Below are 11,252 nucleotides of genomic sequence, written 5' to 3' on the forward strand. Positions count from 1 at the left end.
GATATGCAACAATGTATATGTTTATCATGGAAACATACTTGTAGCCTTGCAGCTTACACTCTGAGAGTTAATTTGGCTCCAAGTGGCTTCACCAGCCCTCGTATCCAGGATATTTGGGTTTGTTTTTGTACAGTGAGAGGAAGCAGAGATGCTTCGTCCGTCTTCATAAACGTCAATGGTTTGTACCGTGAAAAGCTGCATCAGCTCGTGACAGAACAGCTATCAACTTGATGACTTCTGATCCTAAAGTAAAAGTCAAAGTGATGTCCAAACAAATTTACGGATGTTTAGCCTTGACGGGCATCAAAGAAGCACTGATCAAAACAACTCTGCGAAGAGGGGGAGTGATTTTTGAAGGAAAATACATGAGTGGAGTGCTGACAAACCAGAGCATGATTCCCTGTAGAGGTACCTGCTGAATTTCTTATGCTGCACACCCTCTGTTTGCAATCCCATTGTCCGCTGCACTGCATGAGGACGCAGGTTTGGACACAGAAACAGGGTCTTAATACAACTCAACCTCATCTCTTCAAGCTGTGTGTTTGTGACGCTCTTCTCTCTCCTCCAGATTTTCAGATTTATGCGACTTCTCTCCCTCCCAGATTCCCTTGACTCCAGTGAAGGTCGGCCATGCTTATTTAATGTTGTTGTGTATATTGTGTTGCACGGCAGCTGACCTACACGCTGTAAAGTGTGACATTGCACCAAGGGCGAGAGGGCTCAGTGAGGTCAGCCGTCAAACTGCGAGGAAGCGACGCGCTCTCCTCCCCATGTGACCCTGCAATAAATTAACTCATTAAAAACTGACAATTAAGAGCCTGACTCTGGCTCTTTATAAACGCTCACCCTGCACAAAGTGACGCTTACATCATCCCACTAATGACAGGAAGCGAGGCAAATTAATCAACGAACATTCGCCCCGTGTGTGAAGAGAGCTTGTATGAGGAGAGGTGGGGGGAGAAAGATCAGAGCTTTTAATTACGATTGGTTCATTTTCCCTGAATAAATTGGAATACAGCTCATAGTGTTTACCGAAAGCAAGGAGGCAATTAATCACGCTAATGAGAGTGAGCTGATGTCGGCAAACACATTAGTCTTTATTAGAATGTGAAGCGGAAGAGACTGGAAGGCTAAGGCTTCATGGATGTGGGGGTCATTTCACAGCATGGAGGGCTGAATCTCTCATCATCACACACCAGTTTGGTGAAAAATCCAGGCCATTTCACCAACACCAACTAGACTCCACTCAAACTCTTCAGTTATTTTATCTCTTCAGATATTGTTCTAGCAGACTCTCACAATGGGGACAAACTCAGGCATGAACTGGTGGTTAGCCTCAGGCTCCTGTCAAAGTGTCTGTGTGCATTCAAAATGTCATTAAGAAAATGAGCATGTGTTTGTAGCTTACGTTTGTCTGGATGGTCCGTTGAAACGAAGCCACAACCACTGTCCAATGTCCCGCTTAGCATGTTGGTTAGACTTGATTTGTTCCCAGCACAGTTTCAACTATTTCAAGAATTTTCAGTTTGGGAGATGTTTATTGGGTGTAACGTCAACTGTGTTGAAGTGTACTTATATATTTCAACAAAAAACAACAACAACAACAACAACAACAACAAAAACAAACAAACTGGGCCTTTTAATTTAATAAAGGCTTTAAGTCATATTAACTAATGTCAAATGTGATGAGTGGCACTTCCTGCATGAGATGAACATAAACATCACCCACAATCATACCATACGCACACACAGAGAAACACACACACGTTTCCACCACAAATGCCACCAGCATCATCCTCCCTAATGCATTTTTAGAAAAATTCAATTAGTCTTGAGACACATGGGAGCCAACATGGCATGCGGAGCTCTGTTTCCAAGGTGCTGGATTAATCCCACCATGCTCTGGCACACCATCAAATACTGGAGCTGCTTGTTCAGTCCCTGAGCAAAATATTCCACTGTGAACTAAATCACACGTCATCAAATTTCTTCCTGCACCAACTCAAATATTTGTTGTTTGCCATTTAAAAGGGACTCTCAAGGGACAGACTGAGCATGTTGCTGGTCAGTGTTTGCTGCGTTGTTAATGCATCTTACCCTTTGTCAAGAACACCAACCCAAGATATTTAAACTCATTCCTAAAGTGGGCAAGTCACTGCATTATTTCGCAGTACAATGCAGCCCACCAGAGCTCTTGCTCCTAATCAAAGATCCTGTATATGAAACGACTGCCGTGCGACGGTGCACAGCGAGAAGAGAAGACATTTCTCATTGTTAATGGGAGCGAATTTAAAACAAAGGTTTCAGATCTGTTTTAAAGGAGTTCTGCATGCATCACACTTACTGCAGAGGGAGGTTGCAGTCAGTATGCCTGTTCAGCTCCAGACCCTGCTGGCCTACACTGGCAGAACGTCACATTATGTTCTCCGCTGAGCTCTTCTCATGTGGGATGAACAAATGTGTTGTACCACTCAGCTGCTGCCCCTAAATATCTCACAATTTTAGCTCTGTGAAGACTTTAGTTATGCTAAATTTGAGTGTGCATAATACTCCAGAGTTCAGACCGGTAGAGATAATTAGATCCCTACTGTTTGCTGATTTACTAAATATAAGCTCTTTCTAAAAGTGAATATCAAATAAATATGCATGAGCACAAAACTTAACAAACAATAAACTGCAGAGAAATAAATACTTCTACACCTTAGGCCACCTGATGAAAACACCATTGTGTGACTTTGTCCACCGAGGACTGTATGTGTGCTGCATCTTGAGCCAGGGATGGTTTTCTGTATAAAAAGGAATCCGAGCGGTACAGTTCGGTCCCACAACCATGGTGAATTTCCTGTGGGGTCATCAGCAGCTGAAGTTTGGGTCAGAAACAAAGCTGCTTTTAAATGAAGCTTCAGATGTTCATAACTTAATGCAGAGGCCAATAAATACATCACCAGAGCTGTAGCAGTCAGTCTTCACTTTGTCCTCACACATTATACGTGACTCATCTGGTTCTCTCCTCTACAGAAAGACATTTGGATCGATCAGTTCCCACTGAAGGCTCAACATCTCTAAACAGCAACACTTAATTAGCTGCTTTTGTCCTCCATCGTGTGTTTCCCTCTCAACCTCCCTCTTCATATCACTCTCTCCCTCGTCTCTCCATCACACTTCACTGAGCACCATTACCTCATTATCTCCCTACACCCCGAGTCACACACAACACACACACTGACATGAATGAATAAACATGCTGAACTGTCTTCAGTCTTTCTGCGTTGCAGCCTCTCTGCCTTCTTACTCGCCTCCATCACTGCCCGTCCTCCACACCGTCTCCTATCTCTCCATCACCGCCGCTCTCTCTCCCCCCACCTCTTCGTCATGCTGACGGCTGGGCTGCTTGTGTGGATTAGACTGTTCAAAGTAACTCTAAACTGCTGACAGCAGCTTTGTCAGGCAGCCAAAGTAACAAAGTCATTATTAAACTGAAATTAAATCAGTCCATTAACTACTGATTGGAAACCTACTGTGTTTATAGTGCTCATGTTTACTTCTGTGCAGACCTGCTAATATGCCTGACCAAGGGACAGTGATGTCAGTCAATCTGTCCATCCATTACAAACACTCTTGAGAAACTACTGTCCGGATGGCTATGTTAATTTGTGATGAATTTTCATGCTCCACAGAGGATGACTCTTGACAAAATGACCCCCTGCCTTTTATCTAACGCCAGGTCAGCATCTCTCTTTGGTCAAACAAATGTTTTGCCTTTGACAAGAAAGCAAGATGAACCTTGAATGGATAGTCTTGGTTTTGAGATGCATTATGATGGTTTTGGTTGTTTGGTTACCTTTCCCTAAGACCATCATCAAGATTTCCAATTGAATATCTGGAAAATTAAATTTTAGTGGTCAACCCCAGAACAGACATGCTTTCCATTTTACAAGACAAAAAGTTTACTAGAAGTTACGCTTTGGTTCACCCTGAAGGTGAGATTTGTTCATTTGTTGTAAATACTATGCCCACTGTGCATAACATTACATTTCCACTTTTGCCTTGATTTCCCCACTCGGTGTCTCATCCTTATGTCCTCTTAGACTGAGGATGTAAGGATGGAGTGCACCTCCAGTACAGGAAAAGAATGAGCAAACAAGAACTGGTACAAAAATGGCTTCCGTCCACACTGACGTTGGCAGCACTGTGCACCGACGCTGGCAGAGGTTACAGTCATTTCTCTTTTGAACACGATGACACATCTCTGCACAATTAGTTGCAGACTTTTTGTGCTCATCTCTGTGGGGGGCTCCAGGTTGGAGGCTGTGCTGACGCCTGCTGAGAGCCGTGCTGTCCGCCAAACCGCCTCTACATCTGACTGAATACATCAAAAGTCACTCTGCATAAGAGCAGGCCGCTCTTTGTTTGAAATGAAGTATAGCAGCCATTCGTTCAAATGATCCCATCGGGGAACGGAAAGCAGGGAAGTAATTGGACGATCAATCTGCCAATGGCAAGTCTCCATCATAGAGTAGCTGATAGTGCAGCGTGCCACCGCCTTCCCATTGAGTAAATATAACCTGCTGCTACTGGCTGTGATTAAACGACACGAGTCTTTCCCTTTCTGAATAAAAATCAATGTTATTGACAAATGCAACTAAAGTATTTACACAAGAGCTGAACAAAATAATGGAGAGTTTTTTGTCTAAATTTAACACTTCATCGTTGTTAAGGGATGACCTCATTGAGCGCTCGGCACTGTGACCACTGTGACCGCTGAAGCAGCTGTTTGATCAGCATATATCACTGTTACATTAATAAAGGAAGAGAAGATGAGCTGCTCTCAGCATTATGATTCGTAATCTCCATGGGAAAAAAAGGAAATATCAGTTCATGAGAAACGGTCCCCAGTTTGTTTTCATTTGGTAGTCTGTAAGAATCATCTTGTACAAATACATCTGCTGTACAGAGAAGTGATTTTAGAGAATTTGTGACATTCACCGATTTTCACATATTTTGATTTTTCACTGCAGAATGAATTAAATTATTGAGTGCTCTATGTCTGCTGCAGCACTAAAATTAAAAAAAAAATCATTTTCTCATTCAATCATTTTCACTTGATGAATTAAATAAAAAAAAGATTAAAATAATCCTGCCAATGCTGTCCTCAAGTTCAGATTCTGAAACTGTTTTATTAAAGTTCATAATTATTCCAAAATGACTTTCATGACAGCTGCAAGAACTAGCGTGTATAGATATGTGTGATTTCTGATAAATTTTCCCCTTCTCTTTCTTTCTGCAGCCTGGGTTTGACACCATGAGTCCCCGCAGTGACTGAACTGACTCTGGATCTGCGAGAGTCAGATTTAGAGGCTTTGATCTGATCCCAGGAAAGGATGACATTATGGAGCATATGAGGCTCCAGGATGCACATACTGTAACGCACAAACGGCGTTCCCCTCTTCCCACCCCCCCTGCACTATTTTTTCCTCCCTGATGTGAAGAAGAAGGAGGCGGCTTTCTCTTCTCTTTCTGTTTCTCTACAAATAAGAGCTTCTTTCACTGCCCCGTCTGGCCATAAATCCGTGAAATGACTTGAGCTCCACCAGCAGAATTCATTGCTCATGCTCATCCAGACACATGCAACCATTTACCCAGCATGACCATCTTTACAGGGCAGAGGGGAAGCCATGGGAATCGCTCTGTTGGTATAATCACATCAGCAATGATTATCATTTTCACCTGATTATGTGATGAAGGTGAGGACTAGTTCATCAAAAATTAATTATTTTATTTTATTAGCAGCTCAAGTTCTAATTAAAGAATGCAGAAATGTATCTTAAATATTGGCAAATCCAGTGTGATCTTAAACCTGCATAAGGGCTGGCGGCAGGGGTGGCTGGTAGGTGGCCTTCGCTGCCTTTCAACTGTTTGACCAGACCATCCATGTCATGGAAAAAGATTCGGGACGGGAGACATGTTGGCTCAGTGTCGACTTAAGGCTGCTCTTGGCTAATGTTGAGTCGGATAAAATGGGACTCACAATGGAAAATGGAAAATGCCCACATGTTTACAGGGACCTTCTGTATCTCCACAACAACGCCCGGGATGAAGCTGTTGCTTGTGAAGGACAGAATCGCGTTCAGAGCCGACAGAGCACAGGAGTATTAAACACCACATGAAGTCAGTTTTTTATGTTTCAGCAGAGAAACACAAGAGAAATGAAGGCAGAGTAAATCCACAGAAATACTGTGAGGGGGGTGCTATTTTCGTCTCCGCAGCACAGTGGAATTTAGACACTTTTTCAAATAAACCAATATTCTCATTTTCCACAGCCATCACGCTGCGAAATCAAATCTGAGAATCTATTTAACAAGTGGGGTTTTAAATTTAGTTATTTCACAGCTCTCGTACTGCGCGTAGCAGAGAGGACAAATAAAAGAGCCGTTTGTCAGCTCTGATAGCAACACTCGCTCACTGTGTGTAGCTCAGTGTCACGCTTGAGCTGCTGGCTGTAAATCAGAGCTGCCTGCCGGTCAGATGTGGGAACAGAGTGACTGTGAGAGAGGCAGAGTGAGAGGCAAACAGAGAGGCAGATACTGGACGGCGGGAGGCGATCTCCCCCTTACATGTGAATTGACATCAGCTGAAACCTGTAATTAAAGAAATATGAAGAGAGTGGAAAAAAAACCTGGAGGAAAGAGACATGTGCCGAAGAACTGGGCTGGTCTTATTATTTACTCTCTAACGATACCGAAGGGTCGAGGCATGGGAGGAGGGAGAGGACAGACGCTTTAGTGCAAAATCTGCCATCTGCCACATGGTGAAAATGAAGAAAATAAAAACAAAATGAAAGCGCCACCTCCTGATTTCCACTCTTATTTGACAGCAAGGGGCAATTTCATGGAAAACGTCTTTTTAGGAGAGAACCGTTTTGAGAATTTGAAAAGGTTCCAGTTCGGATCATACCCAACAAGTGCCATTCCCCATCTAACAAAAACAAAAGAAAACTGCTGTGAGAATCTCATTATCTATAACAAGTCAGTTAGTCAAACAAAGACAAAAATTAGTTGTATATTGTAACTATTGATAATTGATTATTAATATTAGCCATTTTTGGGGCAGAAATGTCAAACATTTGCTGGTTCCATCTACTCAAATGTCAGGATTTGCTGCTTTTCAGTCAGTCTTTGGGTTTTGGGTTTTGGACTGTTGGTTGTACAATGTGAAGACAATTATTGCCTCAACAACTGAACACGGCAGACCTAAATGCAAACCAAAATGTTTTCTGCTGTTGCTACCTCACATTAAAAGCCTCCACTGGTGAACCAACAGGATGCTTTTATTGTGAAGACCTTAAAGGAACTACAATGTGTCTGTTACCAAGTTATTGAAGCTTCATTAGATCTTCTAAAGGTCCTATATGGATCTATTGTGTGCCCTTTCAGTGAATGAGTTTTAAATATTAGAGGGAGGAGAAGCACAAGCAGAAACGGAAACAAGGCGAGCTGGCAACACAATCTCACGCCATCTGCAACCAGAACACCTCCAACGCATCATCAAGGTAAGTAACTTTACCTCGTTGTGCTGTGCAGTGGAAAAACACCCAGCTCGACCGGCTCTGACGACTGTGGCTTGGCTCAGAGCGACTAACCCCCCTACTATGGAAAACCATTAAATGCAAACTTTTTCAGACTAAAAAAAAAAAAAAATAAAATAAATAAATAAAATAACAACAATAACAACAAAAAGAGCCACAGGTGTGAATAGACAAATGGATGGTTCGATGAATGAAAGGACAAGAGGTTACTCCCACAGCCACTTCTCCCACCATACCTCCAGGCAGGGTTCCAGTTGCTATGAAACCTCTCCGACATCACTGCCACTCCACAAACAGCATTTGTCATCTGCAGCTTGCTGTGAAACAGATGGCAGCTAAGCCTCAAGTCAGCCACTGAAGGCAGGTATTTTAGTAAAAAGCAGTTTTTTTCGTCATCAACCTCTTTTGCATTATTTAATGATTCAGGGATTCACCAGGTGATGGTAAACGTTACTCAAAAACAAAACGCCCGATCATTAAATTTTAATAATTTGTTCTGATGCAATTATAGGTGCCTGATCAACTGAGCAATTGAGCACCCCCATTATTAGTTCGGAGGAGCAAAGTAGACTGACCCTAACACAGTGAGATGTCGCCAAAAGGCCAACATGATTCGCGAGTCAGCGTTGGCTGCCAGCAAACGTTTGCTTGCTCATCAGACAGGATTTTTAGAAGTCATGTTCTGATCCTCCCTTTTCATGTTGCAACAATCCAAACGCAAAACATACTTAATTTATAGGGTCGTGAAACAGAAAAGCAGCAAATACTCCCATCCAAGATTCTGGAGTCGGCAAAGCTTTTTTGCCCGATGAATTTATTGTAATCGATTATGAAAAAAGTTGATGAAACATTTTTAGTCAACTGGCTGATCACTTCATCCACTTGTTGTTTCAGGATATGTAGCTCTCCTTCCATCTTTCTTCTCTAAATAACATTTTGACACATATTTAAACTGTGAGAGACGTGAGTGAAAGAATGAATGACATGACTGGGACTGAGGGGAACAGCTGTTTCCTGTTAGGTAACCAAACAGCTTCAAACACGCACAGCCGAGTGATGACAGAGAGGCTGTTATGGAAAAATTATGCTGACTTTCACCGTAATTGGCGGGATCCTTTAACCACGTTAATAAAACTGGAGGTCATTTCTATAATTACAACACATAAAGCTACTCACCTTGAAGGCAAACTTCACAATGTCTGATCGTGAGTTAATCTGCCCCAGGACAACAGTTACAAGCAGTTCTGATGCATAATGAAGTGTTATAAATATAACCAGGCATTAGTCTGACTGTAGGTGTTCAGCACAGTGAGGTAACTCAGCGTCAGCAGAATTGGTTTTACCTCCCCCGTGTGTGTGAGAGTGTATGTGTGAGTGTGTGTGTGTGTGTGTTATGAAAAGAGGAAGTTTAGGTCGAATACTTAGAATTTTTAGGTTAAATATTCATTCACTTAGGATTTTAAAGAGGTTAAGTCCATTTAATGATTATTTTTAAATTAACCTGGGGGGAAAAAACTTAAAGGACTGAATCCTAATTTTTGTTGGTTCTTTCTCTAAGCAGGGAAAAATTGATTTGTGGTTTTCTGTCCGGAAACTATTCCCTCTGACACTGTAGCAACAGCTACTCAACCAGAGAGCAGGAAGTGAATGAAGTTCACTTTGTCCTTGTGTCTCTTAGGTCTTAATTATGCCCCGATTCATTTCTTATCAAAGGATGGCGGCAGTGAGAGGAGCGTTGGAGCCCGCAGAGGTTAAATCCCGTCCCTGCGGCGGTGTAATGTTCTCCCATCCATCCTGACGACGGAGGGCTCAGACCCACCCCGAGTTCCAGGCTGTTTTCACACAGCTGACTTCTTCTTTACTTCCCACCCACAGGGACGTGTGAGGGTGGAGGGGAGGGGGTGATGAAAGGAAGATTTCCAGTTTTCTTTGTCTGAACGCTAAAATGTTTTGTTAGGGATTCATTTGGAATAAGAGTGCTAAAGAAATACAGAACTCCATTGTGTTGTGTCTGTACGTCTATATGTGTTAATAATGAATGATGTATGTAGACACTTGAATGTGATTAGATGAGATCACTGGTCATTTTACCATACGTAGTCCTCATTCATGCAAAATGAGGATTTCCCTGAGGAAATCCTGTATTTGGACCTGTACTTGGTCTAAAATAACAGTTAATAAATAAAAGTCTTAAAAAAACAAAATTAATTAATGAAATTAATGAAATAGCTTAATGACAAAAATTGATTCCACTAAGTTCCTGTTGGATGTTTTTCGGTGTAATATGCTTTCATGTACTTAGTAATTCAAATAAATTTAGTTGTTGATCTGCACATGTAGAGACTCAGTTTTCTGACTTCTCTTCAGCTCCTCTGGCTTTTCCAAACACTGTAGCAACCTCAAACATGTGCATGGGATTATTCACAAGGGAATGTTGATTTTTTTTCCACGGTAATGAAAGCAATCTTAATGACTAATGGTGATTTTTAACAATTTTGTGACATCCTGTGTAAGATTTACAAACCCAACTTTTATATTACCCGTACAAACACTAATTAAGTGTCTTGTAGTTTTTAAAATCCGGATTGTAGCACTACTTTCAGGATTTGTTTGACGCCCCATCCACCCAACTGCAGCAGTGGGAGGGTCTGGTCTCTGAGCTCTTACGGGTGTTAACCTCTAAATGAGTCTGAGGCAGCAAAACATCTCATTACCGTGGAGACGAGAGGTAAACACATCCTTCAACGAGGGACTGTGACAGAGAGCGCTAATTAACATGGAATTAAACACTTGCTTAAGAGGGCTGGCGAAGGGAGAGTGAAAGAGAAAACAACACACTGACAGGTGTGTGTGTGTGTGTGTGTGTGTGTGTGTGTGTGTGCGTGCAACATTAAATGACCAATTACTGCAGTCCTCATGCTGCTCAACCAAAGACATCAAAGGCATCTGTGTCTCCATCCATCCATCCATCCATCCTGGTTTTGCCTTTCTGAAACACTTATTTGACATGTAGTCTTTAGTTTGGTCCATGTCTCATGTGCTAACATGGAGGAGTTAATAAACAGCCACTTCTGGGGAGCTCTTGTCGTTTGTCTTTATGTACGTCCATTGATTCAGACTAAGTAAAGGGTCACAAATCATGAAAAGTGTGCTAACTAATGGCTCTCAGTAAGCAGTGACGGTGGTTCAACAACTGTGTGGACATTTGACAGTCAGCCGAAGACGGACGAGTGTCTGCTCTTTACTCGGGTGAAAGAAAGACATAAAGGCAGTTTAAAGGCTCTTTAGGTCAGGATTAGAGGAAGGTCACCTGTCAGAGGGCCAAATACATCAAACCATCATTTAACATACTGCACTTCCACAGGAATGTTAACACAGGTGTTGTTTAAGGTACACAGCAATATATATGCACTGTGAGGGAAAACGCTGAAACGATACCACATTTACCATTTGCCTTTCTGCTTTCTGGAAATGTCTCACTTATTGTGCCATTCTTTGGATTAGTCTAGTTTTAGAGTTCTGATAATACGCCAATATTTTCCTAAATTAACCATCAAAGCCGGATTTGAATTAAAGAGGGAAGAAACTGAGGTTTCAGAGAGAGGCTTAATTTTATATCTAATCTTTATAATAAGTAGTTTAAATAAATTTTCACACACTGACAGAG

This window comes from Scatophagus argus, chromosome 14 (assembly GCF_020382885.2).
Source record: "Scatophagus argus isolate fScaArg1 chromosome 14, fScaArg1.pri, whole genome shotgun sequence".
In the NCBI taxonomy this organism is placed as follows: Eukaryota; Metazoa; Chordata; class Actinopteri; family Scatophagidae; genus Scatophagus; species Scatophagus argus.